This window comes from Phocoena sinus, chromosome 15 (assembly GCF_008692025.1).
Source record: "Phocoena sinus isolate mPhoSin1 chromosome 15, mPhoSin1.pri, whole genome shotgun sequence".
Classification (NCBI taxonomy): domain Eukaryota; kingdom Metazoa; phylum Chordata; class Mammalia; order Artiodactyla; family Phocoenidae; genus Phocoena; species Phocoena sinus.
The window spans coordinates 12,794,468-12,818,761 of NC_045777.1; the positions used below are offsets into that span (position 1 = coordinate 12,794,468).

Sequence of the window (24,294 nt, forward strand, 5' to 3'; positions counted from 1 at the left end):
AGGGAGGCTGGCAGAGGCTGGCACTGCACACCCTGGGACACCATTCACGCCCACCGCAGTGGGAACGGGGCCCCCTGGAGGTGTGCAGGGAACAAAGCACGTGATCACATCTGCTGGCCTCAGTGCTGCTCTTGAGGGAATGGGGGGAGAGGCCCTGAAAACGTGCTGCTCTGCACAAAGCACGAGGGGCCTTAAGGAGAGGGGCCACCGCAGAGCAAGTGGAAATCTGACAACGATACTGTTTCCCAAGAAAGGTCAACAGCGAGACGTGTGTGTGTGTGTGTGTGTTGACTGGGTCTACACAAGGCAAATGCGGCAAGTAATTTGTTCCTGATCAATCTCACTGTGGGCAATTTAAGGGACGGTCTGCCCAGCTGGGCCCCTGGAGGCAGGTGTTTCCACGAGACTCACTGTTCCGACCCCCGCACCCCTGGGCACCGACCATAGCGCTGGAGCCGCCATGGGGACCTAAAGCGTGTGGATGACTTGATTGGAAGCATTTGGACCCATTAGCCCCAACTTCTGGTGTGCTGCTCGCGGAGATGGTAGCTTTTTAATTTTCTAAATGAAAAATCGTTTTTACTATGAAAGTGATAAATATTCATTGTAAAAAGAAATAACCCCCCGAGTATAGCCTTGTAGCATTTCAGTTGGAGTCAAGAGTCCCGAGAGCTGCCTTTTCCATAAAGGTCCACCATGTGTCCCCTGCCCCCCGGTGCCCCTATAGGGGAAGCTCACATGAGCCCAGCACCCAAGGCTCACCGTGGTCCTGTCCCAAGTGGCACGTGGGGGACAGGGATCATTTCTGGCTGCCCACAATTGAATCCCCTCGCTGAAGCTCCAATCGTCCTTTTGGGAATCACTCCTCCCCCAGGTAGGAGGGGTGCGGGGTAGCCCCTGGTGACACGTCCCATCGCGAAAGCTGAGGGTCGAGGTCCTCCCTCTCCACCCGGCTTTCCTGAGGGGTGGGCGCTGGTCTAAGTCTGGCCCCTACACGCTCTTTCCTGAACTGTTTTGAGCAAGTGAAGGACAGAAGAGGGATCGGAGGAGGTCACTTTCCCAGGCAGCGTCCTGATCAGCCCGTTCCGATGCGAGATGCTCTTTCTTAGCCCCACGGATTCCTGTGGTTTCTGCCTGGTCCTCTGCGTCTCTTCTAGTCTGTGGGGCTCAAGATCCTGCAGGGAAAGCCCACTGTGCTCACGTCACCCACGTGGGTCTCTACAGCTCCCAGCCAAGAGCCTTGACTGCCCCACGGCCCGTCTGGCCATCCAGGTGAGAACACTCTCGCCACCCACCCTCCTGCTGCCAGAAGAAACGGTAACCCTCCGGTGCCACCTCTTACCAGCATCCCTCCACGGAAACTACTGCCCTGAGTCGGGGAAAATTTCAACCCCTTTTTAATGAGTGGGCTCTTTGGGGGCGTGCTTGGGGGGCAGAAGAGCTAGTGTTCTTACTGTGAGAGTCTTTCTCCGTTCATGATAATTGAAATTCATAAGGTTCATCAGAGGCCATTAATTTTACTTTTGTGGGAAGAGAAGCACCCAGACCAACCTCCAGAAGGATTTCTTTCACCAGCCAATCAAATTCTATGCAATTTGAGCAAGAGATTTCATATGCAGTGTGCCTAGCCGACTTTCAATAACATAAGAATTAAAGAATAATTTTATTCCCTCTCTTACCTCCCCTCCACCCCCAGGGGATTGCAGAGCTTGAGAAATTGAGTTCTGGGGATGACTTCCATGATTAATACCACACACTTGTATAGAGATGGTATGTGAATGAGCCTGGCTACTCCAAACCAGACTGATCCATGATTTTCTTGGTCTTTTTGAATCAGGATTCTTGGTGTTAAATGAAGAATCTCCATTCAGATTGGCTTGAACAAACAAACAAATGAAAAACAAAAAAGAATTAACGGCTCATGTAACTGAAGAGTTCCCAGGCACACTGACCTCAGGTATGGCTGTATCCAGGTGCTCACAAAATGTTGGCTGGACTCAGTTTCTCTGCATCTCTCAAGTCTAATGTTCTTTGGTGCTGCCTTCATTTGCAGGCAGAAGTCCAGGCTTACCTTCTCCCGGCTGAGCCATCCCAGAGGAAAGGGAGCTCTCCCCACCCCCATTTCCGTTCATACCAGACCAGCCCTTTGATTGAATTTCATTTGAACAGTTATTCTCATGTGCTCCTCCTTGAACCAGTTGCAGTGGCTAGGGAGAAGCAGATACTGATGAACCAGGCCTGGGTCATGTCCATTCTGACCCCAGAGACTAAAAATATGGGAAGAGGTGGCTTTTCCAAAGGGGAATCAGGAGCCAGAAGAAGGAGCGACAGATGCGGGTGAACCAACCTATAAAGTCCGAACACTCATCCTGTCTCTCTTGTTGCTCATGAGGCATGTGTCTGTGGTGCCCCCTCTGATCTGGAGGACTCAGCCCTATCCTATCCTACTCCTGGCTCCAGCCTGCCTTCCCTGAACACAGGTTTCAGAGAATGGGGGTTGAAGGAACAACAATGCCCCCTACCAGACACTCTGCAATTGTCCCTTCTCTGAGTGGCCCACCACAGGCAGCTCTTCACCCTCCAAGACCATGGCACACTCTTCCTGACCATTTCTGGGAACAATAGGGTCTTTGAGACTCATGTAAGGGTGACACGGTGTGGCTGGAATGAAGACCAACTTGGGGGCTAGGTCACCCCTGCAGAAGTGTGGCCATTGAGTGGGCTTTCATGGAACCCAGAGGTGAAATACACAGGCTCTGGAGTCAGATCTCGTGGGTCTGCCAGTTACATCTCTGTGATCTTGAACTTAAGTTCTGCCTCCATTTCTTCACCTGTAAAATAGATCTGATAATAATATCGACCTCCAAGTGTGGTTGTGAGGATTAAATGAGCTAGTGTGTGTCCCCATAGCACACAGTTAGTGCTCAGTGAATGTTACCTGCCACCAACACCATCTGATCACACATTTCCCCCTGAGAGAGTTAAGATTTACATCCATTTCCAGGATTGGAAGCCTGTGACACAAAGCACTCAGCACCTCTCACGAACACCTCCCTTTGTGCCATCTCTAAATCACCAACGTTAGGAATAAAGGAGAAAAAAATAGATTATTGGAAATGACTTGCATTTAATGCCCTCCTCAGAGGCTCCTGACAGCATCACCCGAATTAATGACCACCTAGTGCACAGTGAAAGCATGTTTGGTGGCTTCCCAGCCGGGCATAAAAGAAGGAAACTAATTATGCCAGGTATGGGACAAGGGTTCTACCTGTGCTATTTCCTTTACTATTATGTCAACCTGTGTGGTAGGTATCATACCAATTTTATGGATGAGGAAACTAAAGTCCAGATGAATTAAATAATTTGCCCAAAGTCACACAGCAAATATCAGAGCTGGGATTTGAACCCATGGCAGTCTGATTCCAAAACCCATGTAGTTTTAACTCTACCTCATTCTTTAGAGGAATGAAAGAGACACCAAGGGCACTGTCCATCTCTCTGGTGGGTAATGGGCCACTGGATGATCAAGTAGTGTCCATATTTTTATTAAGAAACTCATTTCAAGAGAACATTTCTAAGGCATTCATTACGTTTAATCAGTATTTCGCAGTAATTAGGAACCATTTTTGATGAATAGGGAACATGAATCAACTCTCGATGGCTCAAGGAGATTCAGGTCTGATCCCAGCCCTGAAGCCTGCATAGGTGAGCAGGTCCCACCCTGGCTGACTCTGCAGAAGAGCTGCAGCTGGACAATGGAGCAGCTCTGCTGCACAAGGGAGCTGGTCAGCAAAGGGTGTGTCTGTCACCTGAGAGCACCTTGGCGTTGTTTCTCAGATCCTGCGTTGGGAGGTGGCGTTTCCCACCTGAGAGCCCCACCTGCTGAGAGGTCTGTGTCCATGTTGTAGTACATGTTGAAAAGTGTGCAAATCTGATTTGATGTGCTTTAAACTTGCAGAGAATTCATTCTGGGACCCGCTAGTCCTGGGTTCCACCTTCTCAGGGTTGGATGGAACCGCCTTCGAACCAATGAGGAAACCAAGTTGCTGCCTGACTGTCATTTGTGCCCCAGCAGCTCCCTCTGACGAGGAACTCCAGCACTTGGAGGAGAATTGCGTCAGTGACCCAGAGTGTAGACAGGAGCTTCTCTGACCAGAATCCAAACCCGCTCCCTGATGGGAGGCCAAGAATTTCAGCTCTGGTGCTTGGTCGCCCAGAGTGGGGACGCCCGTTAGCATGTGGCCAGTGGGCACCCCGGAGACACCCCTCTCGCCCATTCCAGCCTCTCGAGGTCGGGGTTCCTGTGGACACAGCCTCCACTACTGTGCGCTGTGACAGGCGCTCCCGAGCACCGTGTCCTCCTGGCGCCCCGTCTTCTGACACTCATCAGTCCTTCTGGGCGCCAGACCTTGCCGACTGCTTCGCCCTGGAGGCCGGTCCAGGGGCCTATTTCACGGCTCATTCAAAAGGAAAGCGAGGAGGCCTTTTCCATTTCATCTGTTAAATGATTTAATTCACGAGGGACTTGGTCACCACGGATGCCAGCACGGCCCGGTTCCCGGGCCTGATGGAACCGCACCAACTGCACCAAGCTCTGCGCTGGGCCCCAGCAGAAGCCGCGCGGCCGGGCCCTGGGGGACACCTGGTCGGGGGACTGAGGCTGGGAGGGGAGGGCAGCAGAGTGGGTCTGATGGTTCGATGCAGCTGACGTGTGAAGTGACACCCACAGTGATGGGATCCAATCCCCCCTGAAGGTGGGGCCCCATGGAAACACATCTGATAAATGTCTACTTAAATATTACGAGGCAGCATTCTTCCCGGAGCAGTTTTAGCCCCAGAGGACTTCAAGCTCCCGACCTCGTTCACGCCCACGTTCACAGGCGTCACCGCCCCTCCCCTTCCCACAACCTCCTGCTCCTTGTGGGGGTCGTGAGGACAGCCTGGCGAGCCCTCAGGTCACAACAGGTGACACAGGGCGTGAGCGGGAGAGCGGGGGCTGGTCTGCTGGCGGGAGAGTCGAGGCAGGGGGACAGAAGCCACGACCTGAATCAACAGGCCGAGGCCTGAGTGGTGCCCCCGCCCGGCCTGTCCCACGGTCCCCAAGGTCCCCATGGTGGTCTCCCAATGGGGGTCCCTCCTGAAGCTCTTGATGCTTCTGAGGGTGTTGAGGTCCTGTGGCTCCTTGGAGGTGCTCCGTCATCCGAGATGTGCCGGGAAGGCCCCTTGGGGGCCTGAAGACTCGGGAACCTGTCCTGGTAAAAGGTGGTGGTTGAGTCACTCGTGATCTGAGGTTGCAGGTTGGATTCTGAGGCCAGGACAAGAGGAACTGACTAGAAGGAAACAGGGGAGCAGAGCACCGGGCCTCGGAGGAGCCAGGGCGTCCTTGGGGTCTGGGCCGCAGGAGGAGACGGGCAGACAGGTAGGAATCGAGGTGAATTAGATCCTCCAAGGAAGATGGACGGGCCCTTATCCATAGGAGGGAACAGGGCCATTGCACCAACGCCCACTCCAGGAGCTGGTCCCCAGACAGATTCTACCCCCTACAACCTTGTCAGGGAGCCGTTGAGTAAAGCAGGTCAAAGCTGGTGGGACGTCAGGGGTCATTTCATCACAGTTGTCATCCCATAGGCGGCAGCAGCAGCCCTGAGGCCGAGGCGTGACGTGGCCTGGGCAGGTAGCAGGAGCAGAAGGGGCACTAGAGTCCTGGTCACTCCTGGATGGCCCAACCCCCTGAATGCTACACCGTGGTCCTCCCGAGACAGAGGAGGGCGTTCAGCCACTCAACCAACAGTAAAACAGTCATGTGTCCTAAAGGGGAAACAAGAAAAAGCAAGTAATTGCTATATTCCATCATTACTGGGCGCTTCAATGAAGACAGGTTCAGAAGAACGAAAGGTAACATTTTTATTGAAGTACAGAAAAGCCCGAGGGGGTGTGGGAAGCTAATTGGGCCACCCTTCCATCTTCACAGCTATCATCACATCAGGCCACCTCTAACTAACCCCCCTGGGATGACGGTAAATGCTACTTGCAGGCCCTCAAAGAATTGGTAATTTCCATATCACTTTATAAATCCTCAAAGTGTATGTACACTTGGTTTCCTCTAGCAGTTCATTTCACAAATGTTTATTGAACACCTACCGTGTGTTGGACCCTGAACGGGGCTGGGGGTTGTTCAGCAGTGAGCGAGGCAGGAAGGTCCCCCTCCAGACGGAGCTGATGTCCTCATGGGGGTTCAGCGAGAACAAGCAAGTGCGTGAAGGAGTGAACCAGAGAAAGGGAGCGATGAGCGCGGTGAGGAATCGAAACCACGCGCGTGATTGGGGGAGGGGCGTCACGCCGGATCCCGAGGTGGGGAGCGGGCTTTCTGCGGAGCTGGATGTGAGCTGAGCCCCAGACGATGGAGAGGAGCTGCCTGGGGAGGTCTGGGCGGGGAGGGCTCAGGCGGAGCGGAGGGGGAGCGACATGCCGCAGCCTCTAAATCGGCAGCACGTGGCTCTGGGGGAGCAGCCGCCGCGCAGCTGGCCCCGCTGTTCCGCCCGTGCCTCTGCCCCTGTGCACGGAGGGCGTCACCGTGACGGCCAGTTTGCTGCCAGCTCAGGCCCCGGGCACGAGGCCGTCCCGCTGGATAACTGTATTTCTTCATCTCTCCCTTCGGCAAATGGAGGGACGTGGACTCTAGGACTTCACCCCTTTAATCAACAAGCTCTTCCAGGTCTCAGGGGTTTGTCCTTCAGGTATGATTTTCTTCAGTCATTCATGCATTCACTCGCTCATTCCACAGATGTTTATGAAGTGTCCGCTGCGTGTCTGACCTGTTCTGAGCACTGGGAACAAAGCCGTGAACAAGACGGAAAGATCCCTCCCTACAGAATCCGTACATCCTAACACAGAGGGACGAACGCCGACGTCAACTGGTAAAAGGGATGGTGTCGGTGCTGGTCGGTGCTTTGGCGAGAAGTGAAGCAGGGAGGGGGACCCTGAGTGTGGAGGATGCGGTAGGGGTGTTATTTTAAAAGTGGGGTGAGGGAGGCCCCCTGAGAAAGCGACAGAGAGGGAGCAGCCCTAAGACTACCTGGGGGAGGAGGTTTCGTGCAAAGGCCCTGGGGTGGGCGTGGAGCTGGACCTCCAGGCTCAGCAAGGTGGTCGGTATAACCAGACAGGAGAGAGGAAGGGGTCGAGGGGCAGGGGAGTCAGAGCGGTGAGGAGGGGCCGAGTCAGAAAGGCCCCAAGGTCGGTGTAAGGACTTGGCTTCTACGCTGAGTCAGGTGGAAGCAGAGGGTTTAGATCAGAGGAGTGACAGCATCTGGCTTTTTAATTTCTGCCACCGTTGTCTCAGTAGAACTCACTTCTTGAACGAGACTCGTCTTTAGCTGTCCCAGAGCCCTGGGGCTGGGCTCCGGCGTGGCGGCTGACACACCCACTCCGGGGCCCGCTCCGCCCGGGTCTCTCGTTTGTGGCATTTCTCACGTTCACCCCCTCCCGAGTCTGGCCCGCGTATGAGCCTCATCACACCTGGCACAGAGGACGAGGCTCAGGAAGCATCTTTTTAAAGGGTAATGGTCACTGGCGAGGGAAGGAAGGGCCACGGAGCATCTACGCCTCTTTGATGGTGTGGATTTTCCAGTGAAGTGAAAATGAGAGTCGCGTCTCCTTACAGGCACCTGGTCTGATTACCAAGCACCAAGGAGGCCTCGGGGTGTCTTGGAGGCTGGAACCATCAGCCCTGGGTGAGCTACGAGCGGTTTACGTGAGCTGCTCCCAGGTGAGAGGTCGGGGTCAGGCCCAGCCCCCCGCCGGCTCCACCCAGGTGAGCCCTGTGTGTGTGGAGAGGCGGGTCTGGAGGATCCCACGCTCAGGCCGGTAAGCTCCGGGAGGGCAGGGATAGGGTCTCTTCTCGGATTCGTGGCGCATGGTGCCCGGCTCCTCTGGCCACTGGGAGGGGACAGGCGAGGCCAGAGGCTGGAGACGGCGGTGGCCGTGAAGGTAGGAAACCCAAGGGCTCAGGGAGGAGGTGGAGGTGCCGCTGGGGTGAGGCTGGGGCAGGTGTGGGGGGCGGCGGGCTAGGGGCGGCCGCATCTCGTTACCTTCTCCTCTATCTTTGGGTTAGAAATACCTCGTTGGGTGCAGAAGGCGTTGATTAGGAAGGACTTTCCCCTCCCCACAATGGAGGCTCCTGTGACCACCTTGCTTTACAAACAGTATTTCACCAGTGGACGTGTGAATGAATACATGAATGAATGAATGAGAAGCAGCTGGTCTGATTCTCGGTAGACGTAGACGCAAATTACGGCCACTTGACCCAGGAGAATATTCAAGGGAACTGGCTCTTCCTGAGGACAAGGGCGGGCTATTTCCTGTCGGGGCCTCAGTTTCCCTGTGGGTAAAATGAAAGGGTACCTAAATAATCTTAAAGGACATCTCAGGAGATAAGCACGAGAGACTAGGCTGTGTGTCTTCCAACGTCCTAAAGGGAACGTGGGGAAAATCCTATTACTCAGCGGTGGGAGGCGCACCCACTGGGACTCTCACCTGGAGCAGGTGGGCCTTGGAATCCTTCCTCATTGGTTTGTTCCCTCACCTTGGCCTCCCGGCCCCTGCCTCCCTCTCCGACCCCACCTTTCTACCAAGTAGGTTACAGCCTCAGAGAGCATGACAGGGACCTCAAATTACAGTGGCTTAAATAAGACAGTTTCTTTCTTTTTTGCATGAACTCCAAGCCCGTAGGGTGATTCTTCCCTGTAGTTTTCAGGGTCTCAGGCTCCTTCCACCTTGCTGCTCTGTCACCCTTGGGGTGTGGCTTCTCCCACAAGGTGGATCACATCCCAGTGTCTGGCCAGCAGGGAGGGGCAGAGGGGACAGATGGGCACAAGGCTTCCCTTTAAGGGTGGGGCCCAGCAGCTGAGCACACAGTTCTCTTTCCCATTGGCCACAGCCCAGTCACATGACCGCCCCTGACTGCAAAGGGGGCTGAGAAGTGCAGTCTCCATTCTGCCCGGCTGTGTGCCCAGAGGACAGGCTATTACCGGGAGGGGACAGTGGACGCTGGGGGGCAGCATGCCCGGCTGTGTGCCCAGAGGACAGGCTATTACCGGGAGGGGACAGCGGACGCTGGGGGGCAGCATGCCCGACTGTGTGCCCAGAGGACAGGCTATTACCGGGAGGGGACAGTGGACGCTGGGGGGCAGCATGCCCGGCTGTGTGCCCAGAGGACAGGCTATTACCGGGAGGGGACAGTGGATGCTGGGGGGCAGCATGCCCGGCTGTGTGCCCAGAGGACAGGCTATTACCGGGAGGGGACAGTGGATGCTGGGGGGCAGCATGCCCGGCTGTGTGCCCAGAGGACAGGCTATTACCGGGAGGGGACAGTGGACGCTGGGGGGCAGCATGCCCGACTGTGTGCCCAGAGGACAGGCTATTACTGGGAGGGGACAGTGGACGCTGGGGGGCAGCATGCCCGGCTGTGTGCCCAGAGGACAGGCTATTACTGGGAGGGGACAGTGGATGCTGGGGTCAGCATGCCCGGCTGTGTGCCCAGAGGACAGGCTATTACTGGGACAGTAGATGCTGGGGGACAGCATGCCCGGCTGTGTGCCCAGAGGACAGGCTATTACCGGGAGGGGACAGTGGATGCTGGGGGGCAGCATGCCCGGCTGTGTGCCCAGAGGACAGGCTATTACCGGGAGGGGACAGCGGACGCTGGGGGGCAGCATGCCCGACTGTGTGCCCAGAGGACAGGCTATTACCGGGAGGGGACAGTGGACGCTGGGGGGCAGCATGCCCGGCTGTGTGCCCAGAGGACAGGCTATTACCGGGAGGGGACAGTGGATGCTGGGGGGCAGCATGCCCGGCTGTGTGCCCAGAGGACAGGCTATTACCGGGAGGGGACAGTGGATGCTGGGGGGCAGCATGCCCGGCTGTGTGCCCAGAGGACAGGCTATTACCGGGAGGGGACAGTGGACGCTGGGGGGCAGCATGCCCGACTGTGTGCCCAGAGGACAGGCTATTACTGGGAGGGGACAGTGGACGCTGGGGGGCAGCATGCCCGGCTGTGTGCCCAGAGGACAGGCTATTACTGGGAGGGGACAGTGGATGCTGGGGTCAGCATGCCCGGCTGTGTGCCCAGAGGACAGGCTATTACTGGGACAGTAGATGCTGGGGGACAGCATGCCCGGCTGTGTGCCCAGAGGACAGGCTATTACCGGGAGGGGACAGTGGATGCTGGGGGGCAGCATGCCCGGCTGTGTGCCCAGAGGACAGGCTATTACCGGGAGGGGACAGTGGACGCTGGGGGGCAGCATGCCCGACTGTGTGCCCAGAGGACAGGCTATTACTGGGAGGGGACAGTGGACGCTGGGGGGCAGCATGCCCGGCTGTGTGCCCAGAGGACAGGCTATTACTGGGAGGGGACAGTGGACACTGGGGGGCAGCATGCCCGGCTGTGTGCCCAGAGGACAGGCTATTACTGGGAGGGGACAGTGGACGCTGGGGGGCAGCATGCCCGGCTGTGTACCCAGAGGACAGGCTATTACTGGGAGGGGACAGTGGACACTGGGGGGCAGCATGCCCGGCTGTGTGCCCAGAGGACAGGCTATTACTGGGAGGGGACAGTGGATGCTGGGGGTGAGCAACTGTCCTGCTTTGCTGAGGCATTTCTTTGGACACAGAACTTGCAGTGCTCGATCTGGGGTAGTCATAGGAGGAATTGTCCACGCTGGCTTCTTTTGTTTTCCCCAAACGGGCCCAGCATGTTCCTGCGTCAGGGCCTTTGCATGTGCTGTTACCTCTGTCTGGAACACACTTTCCACAACTCCTTCCATTCAGAAAGGATTACTGGGTGCCCTCCTCACGTACGAGCCGCTGTTCTAAACACTACATGGCACGCGCAGAGTGAAAATTCCGACCGTGCTTTTAACATAACAAGGATAATTCTTTCTACTCCTCCCTGGTCACTTTTGTTTCCAAATCTCCGTGGAGCTCTGAAAGGAACACCTCTTTCCCTAAGGCTCTGGCTGGGCTCTCACACAGTCTGATAAATCTTATATTAATAATAACCCGAAAGAAGAACATGTATTAACTTCTAAGATTATGATCTAGGAAACAAGGATTTTGAAGAGATGTGTAAGCCTAATCAAAGGAAATGTGGGGTGGAGAAAGTTTTATTAAATAGAACCACACCTCTTGGGTGAGCTCATTGGTACAGTCTTCCCGGAGGGCAGCTTGGCACTATGTGTATCAACTGCAAACGCACAACTTCAGGCCCCAAAGTCCATTTACAGGAATTTATCCCAATGAAATAATCAGAAAAATATGCAAAGGTGGATCTCTAAGGGCTTCTGTAAGAGGAAAGACGCATAAAAGCCTAAATGTCTGAGGCTGGTAAGCACAGATTGCTATCCTCTGCCCTGACACCAACAGGCACTTCAGACGAGGAAAGGAGGCACAGAGCGTTTGAGCAACTTACCCAAGGTCACACAGCAGGCAGTGGCAGAGCTGGATTTGAACCAGGGAGGTGACCCCAGAGCCCATACTGTTCCCCAGTCGGCTCTGCCACCTCCTAGGCCGCAAAAGGGAACGAGAACGTCTTCCCGGGAATAATATCGAGATTTCTCTGGGAGGTGAGAGGATGGCGCAGGACCCGGAAGTCTGAAGTGTGGGACCTGGACCCAGGCTGTGGGACCCAGAACACCCAGAGCAGGCGGGAGGCCTGTGGTGGCCGAGAGTGCTGGCTGTCCCCAGGTGGCCAGGGTGGAACAGCTCCGCTAGCCCCTTCCCGGGGTGAGGGCTGTGTTGTTTGCTCCCTTCTAATCCTCCAAGCCTGCAGCCCAGCCCCAGGCCTCCAAACCCAAGACCACCCAGTTGAGACTGGAAGGAAACCTTCCCTTGTAAGTGGAATCAGGTGGAATCTGGCTGTAAATTAGTCTCAGAAACCAAAAGGCTGTGTCACAAGCATGGCCAGTGTGGCTGTCACTGTCAGCTGCATGGAAATGACGGAGATGAGAGGGACAGCGTCTGTCCAGAGGGGAGCCAGAGGAGGGAATGTCGTGGACGATGGAAGGAGGACGGGCCTGCCCCCAGCAGACATGTCGTCCGCAGAGAACTGGCCCGGGACGGGGAGATGCCCCTGCGGTGGCAGCATGTGGTTTGAGACCGGAACGTCGGACACACAGGAGCGACTGGTGGTCTCCTGGGAGCTGGGGGGGCATCTTGGCCAGGTGGTGGGGTCCTCAGAGGCTCAGCCCCTTTGTGTGTGGGGGTGATGGCCCTGTGCCCTGTCCCTCTGAAGGTGGCCGTAAGGGAGGGAAGCCAAAGAGCTCAGCGTTGGACAGGCTGGGAAGCGAATCCCACTTCCCACCAGGCCAGTGACTCTGAGCCTCAGTTTCTCCAGCTGTCGAGTGGGGCTAATATCAACCTATATGGACTGCCTGCTGGTGCGAGGCCCTAGTTAAGCATCTTTAATTCCTGGGGGCAGCCTCATTTACAGCTGAGAAAACAGAGGCACAGAGAGGTTAAGTCACTTACCTGGGGTCACACAGATGCTATCTGTGGTTAGGACTCCAGACTAGCGGGGATCAAATGGAGCCCTCGGCACCATGCTGGTGGCCTGGCAGGTGCTCGGGAACGTCAGGTGCTGTTTGCGATCCTCATCACTGCTGCTACCACCAAGAGTACCAGGAGTGAGACCACCGTATCTGCCTCTGAGGGCCGTCGCGAGCAGGAAGCGAGGTGACGCACGTAGGACCCAGGGCACTGGCTGCGGCCAAGTCAGCTGCCGGTGACCCCGTGGCAGCAGCAGAGGCAGCTCTGGGTGAGGGTGTTGCAGTGGCTTCTGCCTGTCCTCCGGGCCGAGGGCTCGCCTGCCAGCTCCTCGGGGCCTGGTCCCCAGTGCGGGCCCAGCTCAGGCCTCCCTCGGGGGCGTGTCCGCCACAGCCATGCTGGGGGGCTGCTCCTGGTGGGCTCAGGAGGGTGCCGGGCTGAGCGGCCACAGGCCAAGTTCCTGCCGTCCGGCCTGTGCCCTCCGGACTTGCAGGCTGCTGGGCAAACACTGGAGGGGGTGACTTCTCAGGCTCTAGTGGGCACGGCCCTCCTCCTGCCCCCCTCCCCAGCCTCACGGTGGGACAAAGGGCTTCTGGCCCAACACACCCACCACCGAATGTTTCCTGGTACAGAGTTTATCAAATTGCAGGTCCTGATGCATGAGTGGGTCTTGAAATCTATTTAGAGGGTGGAGCCCTACGCTTAAACTCTGCAATAGACCAGAATAGAATAGATGAGGAAATATCAGAGTGCATGGCGTGCAGTGAAGGGGTGTTTGGGGAAACCTCTGCCTGGTTTTCACAGAAATAGGCGTGTGTGTGTGTGTAACACCGTGTGACATGTGTTTCTTACTGCGGTTGCGTTAAAAAATGATTGACAGACTGTCTCATGGCCTTTGTGGCACACAAAGTGTGACACTTGTGTGACTAAGTGTGACACTTAGTCACGCCAGGGCCCAGCAGGTCTGCGCTCTGTTGATTTCGGGGAAGAGACTCTAAGGCCTGGAACATGAAGGTGGGAGAGAATGGGTCTCGGGAGATGGCACCAGGGCTGGTGAAGCGATGAGTCCCCGGGACGCCCCCCCCGCTCCTTACCCCCCTGGCTAAGCCGCTCTGCCCCGTTGTCACTTCTCTGCAGCCCGTGTCCCCGCTTTCTGTTCTTCCCAGCGCCCATCAGGTCAGATGTTACCACGGTGACTTCCGGCTCTTGTTTCTCTTCTGTGAGCCTCCCTGGAGCGCCGGCTTCCCCAGCTCGAGCCCAGCGCAGTGCACAGTAGGGACTCACCTGTTGGGAGGATGTCTGGGGTGGGGGGAGGTCTGCCGCGCAGGGGTGAGCCCCAGAGAGCAGCAGGGCAGGGGGAGGGGCTCCTCTTTCCGAAAGTCCCGGAGTCCCCTGGCCCCGCCCACCACGTGCCCCCTGCCTGGCCTCCTGCAGCCGCCCCTGCGTCGCCCCTGAGGGTCCCAGCTGCCAGTCTGGGCTGTGTGGGAGCCCCAGAGACCGGAGGGGCTGGAAATGAACGCCCCGGGGGGCCCAGGCCTGATGGAGTTGGGGCCGCTCCCGGCTCTCTTGGCTGCGGTTCATGTTTATGCTGTGCGCTCCCCAGCGGGACGGGCCTCTTGTTTCCCACGGACGTAACTTGCTGGAGGTGGGCACACGCCCCTTCCCAAGAACCTCAGTTCTATCTTCTGACTGCGCTCTGGGGCTGGACACCACGGGCTGCAGACAACCCCTCGGCTGGTTCCCAGAGGAACAGGCAGAATGCTCATCGCCTCCTTCCCTGTCTGGTCTCCCTGCCCCACACGCCCGAGGGGTATTGTTTGCGATCACCCCCCAGAGGAAATCCTTGGACTTGAAGCCTTGCCTCAGGGTCGGCTTCTGGAGAAACCAAAACAGAGACAGAGGATGGAGGGCTTTCTTGTGGTCTGTGTTTACATTCTGTGCACGTGATGCGTGTATATATGTACGTATTTTCCCTGAGTTGGGGTGGATTTGCAAGACCAAAAAATGGGTACAAACCGGTGTGGAGGGTTTGATATGGCAGGCGGCAGGGATGTGGTTCCCCTCCCATCATCCATAATGGGGCGGGGGAGGGGATTGCAGGACAAAGAAGGCGGCTGTGAGGACGGTGAATGGAGGGGGGAGAGGAAGGAGAAAAGGGGGGATGGGTGCCCGTGAGGGAGAGGAGGGAGCGAGGGGGGTCTTGATGGGGCCAGAGGAGCCGCTTCCTCAGTGCTGAGTCAGCAGCCGCCCTGACTCAGAAACTCGAATTGTCCATGCAGTGACCCCTCAGGCCTCACGGTCTCTGTTAGAACATGAAAGGTGTCCAGCAGATCCTTGGGGCCATTCAGTTTTCATCCCGTATGTGTGGGGCTGTGCGTGCGAACTTACACACACACACACACACACACACACACACACATACGTGCCCTGTCTCACCCCTACACACTCGCCACTCAGACACAGCAAGTCAGTGTCATTAAAATGCCAGGCCATGCCCCTGCCTCCTCGCAGAGCCCACGTGACCCTGCTGATCAGAGGAGGCCACGAGTCCGGAGGGTGAGCCCTGGCATCGGTCCACTGCTCTCCATGGCAACCTGGCTGATACCTGTTTGTAAGTTTAAAAGCTCCAGGACTACAGGAGCTCTCACGTTACTTCACGCAGATCAGCTGTTCACTACTCAGTGCTCTCACTGTTAGTCGAGGCGGCGGGGCACAAAATTGGCGTCTGCTCTGCGTGTGTGTGTGTGTGTGTGTGTGTGTGTGTGTGTGTGGGAGTGAGTCTGGCGCACTGTTGAGATGAGGGGCTGGGGGCAAAATAGCATTAAAAACACAGCCAGTAGTAATTGGATTATAGTTGTTGATTGCATTCAAGGTACTTAACACAGTGTATTAATCCCAAAGATATATTACATCCAGTGAATTCTGAAGTGTGCCACTGATAGAACATGGGCTGTAAGAAGAAAGAACACCCTTGCAAACCTGATCAAATCTCCCATGCGGTGCTGAAGTCGCTGGTGGATGGAGGGATTAACATCCAGGTGGGAGATGTGGGAGAACACAGGAACACGCCCATCAGACGGGTCGGCAGTGACGCTGGGGGTCAGGACAACGGAAGACCCACGACCCACGTGGCGTGACTCCAGGCTCTGCATCCCCCGCCCTCTGGGTGTGGGATGAGGTGGGAGGTGGGGCTGGGGGAAAGCGGTGGAGATGGAGAAAGCTGGAGAGAAACGGCCACGTCTGGTTCCTCCGTCTGCAGCAGGTCTCAAAGCCAGTGTCCCCGCGGGCCCGGCAGGTAACAAAGGAGTGAAGAGGGCTAGACCAGCCACCAGCCCGCACTTCCTGAGGGATTCCCGCCCGCCAGACACGGTCCAAGCAGGTTCCGGATGCTGACTCAGCCAGTCCCCCAGCCCTGTGGTGTGGTTTTGTTACCGTTTCCCTGTAGAAGGGGAAAGACCCGGGGAGGGACCCAGCACGTGGCCTGTGGACAATGCCGCACAGGAGTTTGGGTGGCAGATCCTCGGTCTCCATGTGGGGACGATAGGGGGAGGGGTGGAATCGGTGGCAAACTGCGGAGCACGAGCCTGTCTAAAGGGGCTGGTGCCCCGGCCTCGGTGCCACCGCAAGCTACCAGGAGAGGACTTGGGCGCAGAGTGGCGCCGTGTCCTGACACCTTAAGAGGATCAAAGTATCAGATGCTCAAGTGAAATCTCAGGTTTTTCACGTGTTGACATCGGCTTCACATTTTTCCAAAAGCACCAGGAGGGACACACTCGACACATCTGCTGCTGGTTTGGGTCCACAGCGTGACCTCTGACTCACTGAGAGGAAATCCTTCTGGAAAGTCGTGAGCATCAAGGTGTGTGTGGCGCTGGGCTGGCTGGTGTGAGAGGAGGGCTCTCCCCCCGAGACCTTGTCACGTTCAGGGGGCGCTGCCCACCGAGCTGGTGCTGCTCGAGCGGCGCCGGCTTCGCTCCCCCTGGGTGGCCGAGGAGGGCGCTCTGCAGGGAAGGTGGTGCGGGGCTCGGGGTTACAGGGACCTGACGGGACAGGCCCTGTCCTGACGCAGCTCACACTCCTGGAGTGGACAGTCACCTCCATTTTCCCGGGGTTGCCCTGGTGGCCGGAAGGTCGGGCGATGCTGGGCCTGTATTTCCACGTGGCTTCCACGCTGGAGATGGGCTCATCCTGTGGGCCGTGCCCCTCCCCCACCCTCTGTGGGAGTCCCCTGACCCTGCCCCCCAGGCCTATAGGTATTTGCATCTGTAGCCCCAACCCCATGCAAACCCCCTCTCTCCCCCCCAGGCCAGGGCAGGGTCAGGTTTAGGACATTGTCCTCCTGCCCCTACGTGGGCAGAGTGACCCCCCACCCCAGCCTGGGTGGAGGCCCCATAACAGCCGTCCCCCTCACACTGGCCATCTCTCCTGCAAGGGTCACTTTAAGAACGCCAGGTGGCAGGTGCCAGATTTGGGCGTCTGAGGAGCTCCCATAAGCTCCCAGGACCAAAGCAACCCTCTTCTGTCAGCACTGATGGGGAATAACTGGCCGCTGTCCTTTAATCAGGAGGGGACATGCTCAGCTATGCCTCCTGCAGGGCTGCATAAACGTCCATTAAATCAGCCTGTGCGCTCTGTCGCTCCCCGCAGACCGTGAGGACCCACTGAGGCCAAAGGGGAGCCCCCAGCCCCAATCTGGCTCCGGAGTCCAGAACAGAGGCCAAGAGAAAACGCCAGTCAGCCCAGATTCCTGGCAGCTGATCAATCTGGCAAATTATTGCTTTCAAATTAACTCTTAAGATTGAAATCCGGGCAGGATCTGCAAGTTCACGGGCACCTATTATCTGCTGGTTTCAGGCGCCTGGGTGCACCTGGCGGCAAGGTGCTCGTCTGCGGGTGAAGATGTTTTGGAAACCGTGGCCCCTGGGATCAGGCGCCTCCTCTTCTGCTTCTCATCCCCTGATGGAAGATGGTTCTGGCCGGGGGATGAGGCTCCAAGGCCTTCTCCTGCGTCTCCAGGAGCCCCGGGGTCAGGCGTGACGGGAGTGATGCAAGCACCATTTCCTGCTGTCGGATGGGGCCACAGGCAGTGTCCCGGGCCTTCCCCATCCCGAGGGGCGCCCGTCTGAGGCCGCACATGGGCGCAAAGTGGGGTCAGGTGCGCAGGACACGACTGAGGGAGGTTGGAAAACAGGGACAGGTCGTGGGCACCTGGGGCTGGAAGTGTGGATGGAGACGTCCGTGCTCAGACAAGTCCCAAAACATGGAGAGAGGTGGAGGTGGGAGCCCCGTGCCAGGGACTGAGACGTGGGGTCTCAGTGCGGCGGGGCCGGCAGGTGGCAGAGACCAGCAAGCCTGGGGTGGCCGCACAGAGACGGCCCAGGTGCGTTCTGCCTTCCCAAACCCACTGTCCTGGGAGGGGACCCGCCCCCCAGGAACCTGCTGGCCTCTGTCACTTTGCCTCTCTTTGGTCACTGCGAAGACGATGCTCGCAGCCCCGTCATGGCCCGTTGGTGTTCCCTGCTCATGCCCTCTCCTCATGCCCTGCCCCCACGGTTGTTTTCTCCACTCCCGGTTCTCGGTGTCTGTCCAGCCATGACAGCCCAGGCTCGCTCCCAGGGTTGATGTCCGCCTCCCGCAGGAAGCCCACCCCACAGCCCGGCAGTGCCCGGGGCTGGGGAAGTGCTGATGAATTTTCATCTCCACCTTTTCCCCTGTTTTCCCATCATCTCTCTTCTTGGAGCCTCTGCCCTGAATCCCAATGACTCTGGAAGCCCCTGGTGACTTCCCATCCCATATACACGTGTCACTTCTGCCTAGGCCTGCCAAGGCCAGCACACCCTGCTTAGCTCTGCCTCTGCTGAAACCGCCACGTTTACCCCTTCTCCCTTCCTCCCTCCTTCCCTAGTCCTATGCGAGTACAAGTCTAGTCCCAGGGGAAGCCACGTGGCATACCACACAATGCACCAGCCCCTTTCTAACCCTGCACAGACTCCCACCCCGTCTATTTCCTTCTTCTGTTCCTCGGCGGTAAACACCCATTGGCTCTTTCTTCCTAGGGCCGCATCTGTGCAGAGGGGGCCAGGAAACAAACTCACTCAGAGCCTGAGGAGGAGTTGGGGCTCTTTGAATGCTGCAGCCCTGCGCGTATAATCAGCAACCCCAGGGCCCTTCTAGGGCTGGCCGCCGGGGAGGGAGAGTGCAGTTAAACAGAGCACAGGAGAGGCGCAAGCGGCAGGGGTAATTAATTTCTCTTGAAGGTTTATCACCCTGTCGTTAATTTCCTTGTTGCATGTGAAAAAGTAGGCAGAGGCTCAATTAAGAGTAATGTTCTGGTGCCAACCACGCTTGTCTTTTAATCACACTCTTTGCACGTTGATTTTGACATCTCGGTTTAATCACAGGCTGTTTCACTGCGTTGTGAAATCCTTGTGCAATTTGTGGGGCTTTTCTACATCTCCCAGAGTTGGGAGACAGCTCCCAAGATGGGACCGAAGACAGCACTCAGCTGGCAGCCTTCCCGCACTGCTGGGTTTCTGTGCGGTAAGGATGTGAAGATCCTACCAGAGAGTAGTTATTTTCTAAGGGAAGGAATACATTTCCAGGTTTGCAGAGGAACTTGTACTGGAGGTTGGGAATGAGGACTCCAGCAGGACAAGAGCACATTTTTTTCCATCCCAGTGAAGGAGAAATGGAGAAGGCAAGAAGCCTGGCTGGTGGCAGTCCCTGGAGTCAATGAGGTCGGTAGGCTCTGGTCACAGCAACAAAGGGCTGAGCCCCAGGCAAGTGCTGTGTAACCAGAACACAGAAATATGCCTCCATCCCAGCTGCGGGAATTGGACAGGGCCGTGGGGCTCAGTGGCTTATCTCTGGGCCCCTGTGATTACTGTGCTTAGCATGGGTCCCCTGCCCCCCTCCTGTGAGGTCCTGTCTGCACACCTCACTGGCACTGAGGATTTCAGACTGTCCTCGCCCTGGGTGATAGGATGTACGCTGACAACTCACATCCCTGTGATGCTACATTATATGAATATATGGAGGGATGTGTGCATTTAGGAAATTTGTGCCTTATAACCACTCTATGATTATTATCTCCACTCTACAGATGAGGAAACTGAGGCTTAGGGTAAGAAACTTGTTCAAGGTCACACAACTGGTAAGTGGTGGGGTTGGGATTGGAACCCACATCTGGCCTCAGATCCCTGACTTGTAACCTCTACCATAGCCCCAAAGGTCCTTCCTGTCTTTAGGGTCTGTCGTTCACTGGCCCCTTCTTACATCCCCAGTGAAGACAAGCCTGGCCTTTGTGTCCCCGGTCTGAGGGCAAGCCCTGGTTTTCTGGAAGATCGTTTGGTGTCAGGACAGAAGACAGACATTTGGGAGTCTGAGCACTGATTTTCCTGGTTATTCTGAAAAGGTGCAATTTTCTCATTAAAGATGCCCCAGAGGTCTGATCTGATTGTGGGCTGGTTTAAAAGTGCTTGCTGTGACCTCCAAGGACATCTGCTGACTGGCTGTCCAGCCACTCAGACCCCACCGTGCACCAGCGCTGGGCTAAGTGCTGCACGAGGAGTTATTCATTTGATCCTCACAACAGTTCTGTTTTATTTCTAAATTGGGAAACAGGCACAGAGCAGTAATTAAGTTCATTAGTAAGTGAGAGGGCTGAGATTTGAACCCAGACTGCCTGGTGCCGGGGTCCAGGCTTCTAAATACTATTCTGTGTGGCCCCCAAAAGGGCCCCAGGCTGCAAGCGCAGGGACTTTTGTGCAGGGGACGGTAGAGCCTGTTTCTCTCAGGGTCCTGCAGGGCCCGCTGGGAAGGGCAAGATGCTGTGACTGCCGGGAGCCCCGCCCCTGGCCCCTCCCATGATCTGCTTCTTCTCCTCCAGGACTCAGGACCAATGTCCCCTCCTCATTCCCTGAGTCCCTGTTCAGGTCCACCCCCGCCCGCCACTCCATCACTTCAGCCTGGTTAAAGTTCTTTCCAGTCCACGGCTCACTCTCTGGAATTGTCTGCAGGGTTGCCTTGATTTCTTGCTCATTGTGTGTCTCCTGTCACGAGGGCAAGGTCTGGGCTGCATCCCCAGGGCCTGGAACCGTGCCCGGCACAGAGCATGGGCTCCCCAGCGCCTGTGGGATGGATGACATGCGCGCGGAGAAATCCCCAAGGTCACCCCCAACCTGCTCACTCAACAGAGGACGTGTGCCCTGCCCCCCCGGCTGCACTGCCACGTGGACACACATCCTGGGCACACATGACACAGGTCATCATGGACCCTCCAGCAAGAACGAAGCCGTCTGTGCCCAAGACTCAGCTCAGACCCCAGATCCCACTTCATGTGTGTGCTCCAAACCTAAAACCACGGCCCTGCGCCCCTCAGAGGTACACTGAGCGAGGAGGTGGTGCGTGGACAGGACCCCTCCACACACACCTGTACTGGGGGGGATGGAACATAAATGAGGGAGGGGCATGGCTCACCATCCCCAGCCAGGACGATGTTCAAGCCACCCCATTTCGTGTGGCTTTTCTCCTCTGGAAAAAATCCTGACATTTCTTTCTTTCTTTTTTGGGGGGGGCTCTTTCAGTCTGAGGAGTGATGATGAGCCACGGGCTGTGGTGGAATAAAAACCTGGGAGATTTCCCTTGTCACATCCTGAGCTCAAACCAGGTGGCGTCCTTAGGAGCTGACAGTCGGTGGCGTTGAAGAAAAGTGTCACGGTCACAGGAGGAAGCTTTTCTCCCAGGAGGGGGCTGTGGGGAGTTTGTGCCCATGAAGTCTTGACGGGGGAGTTGCTTTCCTAAAACTCTACCAGCCTGTGGCTTTAACTGCAGAGGCGCCTGGAGATGGTGTGTGGTGGGAGCGCGTGGCAGCAGCAGAGATCCTGGGTGACGTGGGTGGAGCCTTTGTCCTGGGCGGCAGCTGGTGTGATGGGACCTTCCTGGGTCAGAGTCTGGGGCTTCGGGGCCCAGGCCTGGGGCTCTGGCTTCTCACCTGTGTGACCTCTGGAGAGCGTCTCAGCCTTGCTTAGTCTCCTTTCCCCATCTTTGCAACAACTATCCTGTCTTGCCTTCTCTCGGGCTTGTTGGGGAATCATCTAAACGGATGCAGCGTATGTAGTTGCTCTCTGCCTGCAAATTGTTCCAAAATCGGTGTGGAGTTTCCGACTCCTGACATGCTTTATACCTGCTTTAGGATCAATTATTGCAAAAGTAGCCCCTTACCCTGTATCTGCTTACTCTTTGCTTCCGAGTTTTTTTGGCCCGTGATCCATGATATGAACTATTTTGTATCACAAGCCAACATATACTCGAATTTACAGATCTGAGCCAAAATATGAACACGACTTTTACTATCTGATGATATTCTATTCTACTCTCTTCCATTCTCTTCCAGCTTCAAACTACTGTCCAAGATGCACTAGATAGAAGTAAGGATCCACGATAGCTCCTTACCTGCCCATTTGAAAACAACACCTTGTCGCAGGGCTCGCTCCCACGGCTGTTGCTGCCGTGGATGCTTTTTCACTGCTGACCAGACCATGAACTCCGTGAGTCTGGGCAGTTCCTTTGATTCTGTGCATTGCCCATACTGGGCACTGGGCCTGGCACCTGGTTGCTGGCTGGAAACAGAAATCCTTCTCTCCTTTTCTCCCATTTTCTATAATTGTCTAATTTTGGGATGCTGAATGCTCAGTAAGTAGCATCCCGTTCTCTTTGCAGAAATGGTGAGGGTTTAATGGGATTCTCTGACAGGCTTCAGCGCTAAGAACGAAACGGCTTGGCATGGTGTGAAGAGCCTCCCCCAGGCAGTAATGCCGCTGGGACTGTGTCCCCCACCCCAGTCCCTATCTCCACCACCCCAGACTGGGTTCCAAAGGCATTTTGTGTGTCAGATTTGCATGCAAAGCTGAGTGAATGGAAATGAACGAGGGTGTTCGGATTGTCACAATGGCTAGGGAAAGGGGTGATCTGCTGACATCTATTGGGCATAAGCCAGGGACACTACATGTCCCATAATATCTCTTGACAGTTCCACAATGAAAATTGCCCTGCACAAAATGCTTATAGCATCCACTGTTGAGATGCCCTGAGTGAGGCTTGAAGTTTCAAAGTGTTGAAACAAAGAAGGTCATAGGAGAATTTGTTTCATCTCTCTGACTCTCTACCCCTGTTTTCTTTCTTTACAAATGTCAGAGCCTGTAAGGTTTCCACCCAGAAAAGCTGGCCCTAGGACAACTAGGCGGCACCGTTTAGAGAACCGCGGGGCCCGACACACCAGCTGGGTTAGAAGCAGCAAGTCCAGACAGGTCCAAGCTCCCAGGCCCTGGTGGATGGAATGCGCTGAGGGCTTTAATTACGGTGAGCAGAGGGATAAATCTGTTGCAGTTACAGCCTGGCATGACTTTCTAATCGCGGCCCGACCACAAGGAACCATCCGGCCTCCCTGCACACAAAGGCTCTGGCCTCTGGGAACAGTCCCCTGGGAGCAGAGGAATGAAGTCTACTTTCTGCCTCGGGCTGGGCTTTGAGGGCAGGTGGGCTGGCTCCTCCTCAGGTGTCCTCAGCGCAGTCAGCCCTCACTCACCCATGCTTCAAGTGAAAGCCTTGTCAATCCCTTGATCTCTTGCTTTTTCTCTAGTCAATTTGACAGGGAAAGAGTAAAGGGACAAAGTAGGTAATTAAATAGTTAATCCCACTAGGGGATTGTAAGTAAAGAAAAAAGTATGGGAGACCCCTGTAAGTTAATGGTCACTCAAGAAAGCAGGTTTGCTTAACCACGAAACCAAGCAGGCTTGCTTAGCAACAAAACCATGCAACAGAAGCATGAGACATGCCCCAAAACAATAAAACAATGGTGGCATGAGACCCACATCCTGCCCAGTGAGCTCAGTAAGTTAATGACCCCTAGCACATGCTCTTTGCACATATAAGAAACAATAATTTATGGAAAGGTGACATTTCAAAATGAAAGACCCCCCCCCCCCATTGCACTGAGACCTGAAATCATTTTTCCATAGTGCCATGACAGTCCTGGCTTGACCATGTGGGGACAAGAAAACTCCCCTGCCCAGCCTGGAGGAGGAGCTGATGATAGAATCTTATATGGAATCTAAAAAAAAAAAAAAAAAAAAATGGTTCTGATGAACCTAGGGGCAGGACAGGAATAAAGACACAGATGTAGAGAATGGACTTGAGGACACAGGGAGGGGGAAGGGTAAGCTGGGACAAAGTGAGAGAGTAATGTCGACATATATAACTACCAAATGTAAAATAGCTAGCTAGTGGGAAACAGCTGCATAGCACGGGGAGATCAACTTGGTGCTTTGTGACCACCTAGAGGGGTGGGATAGGGAGGGTGGGAGGGAGAAGCAAGAGGGAGGGGATATGGGGATATACATATGCATATAGCTGATTCACTTTGTTATACAGCAGAAACAAACACAACGTTGTAAAGCAATTATACTCCAATAAAGATGTTAAAAAAAAAAAAAGAATGAGGAAGAAGGTGGTCTTTTTTCCTCTCCCTACTTTTCCTTTGATTATAAAACTGTAGCCCACTAAGTTCTCATGGTGTGGCACCCTCTCACCTGCCCGCCGTAAGCCTCACAAGCATCCTGTTCTAATAAATCACTTCTTACATATCACTTTGCCTCTTGCTGAATCCTTTCTGCACTGAGACATAAAGAACCGGAGCTCCTCAGAGCCCCCCGAAATGCCACCTAGCGGTCTCAATTTCATCAGCAAATCTTCTGGTGA

At 55.7% G+C, this 24,294-nt stretch overlaps 1 long non-coding RNA gene across 1 annotated transcript; it reads left to right on the forward strand.

The window, feature by feature from the left end:
* The first annotated feature begins 14,926 nt into the window (after positions 1-14,926).
* Positions 14,927-23,688, forward strand: LOC116740534. The gene is made up of 11 exons (XR_004345890.1): positions 14,927-15,148; positions 15,439-15,575; positions 15,797-15,954; positions 16,294-16,396; positions 17,392-17,692; positions 18,594-18,774; positions 19,140-19,274; positions 19,640-19,690; positions 20,733-20,919; positions 22,732-22,896; positions 23,556-23,688. It is a non-coding gene; the product is annotated as an uncharacterized LOC116740534 (long non-coding RNA).
* The last annotated feature ends 606 nt before the right edge of the window (positions 23,689-24,294 follow it).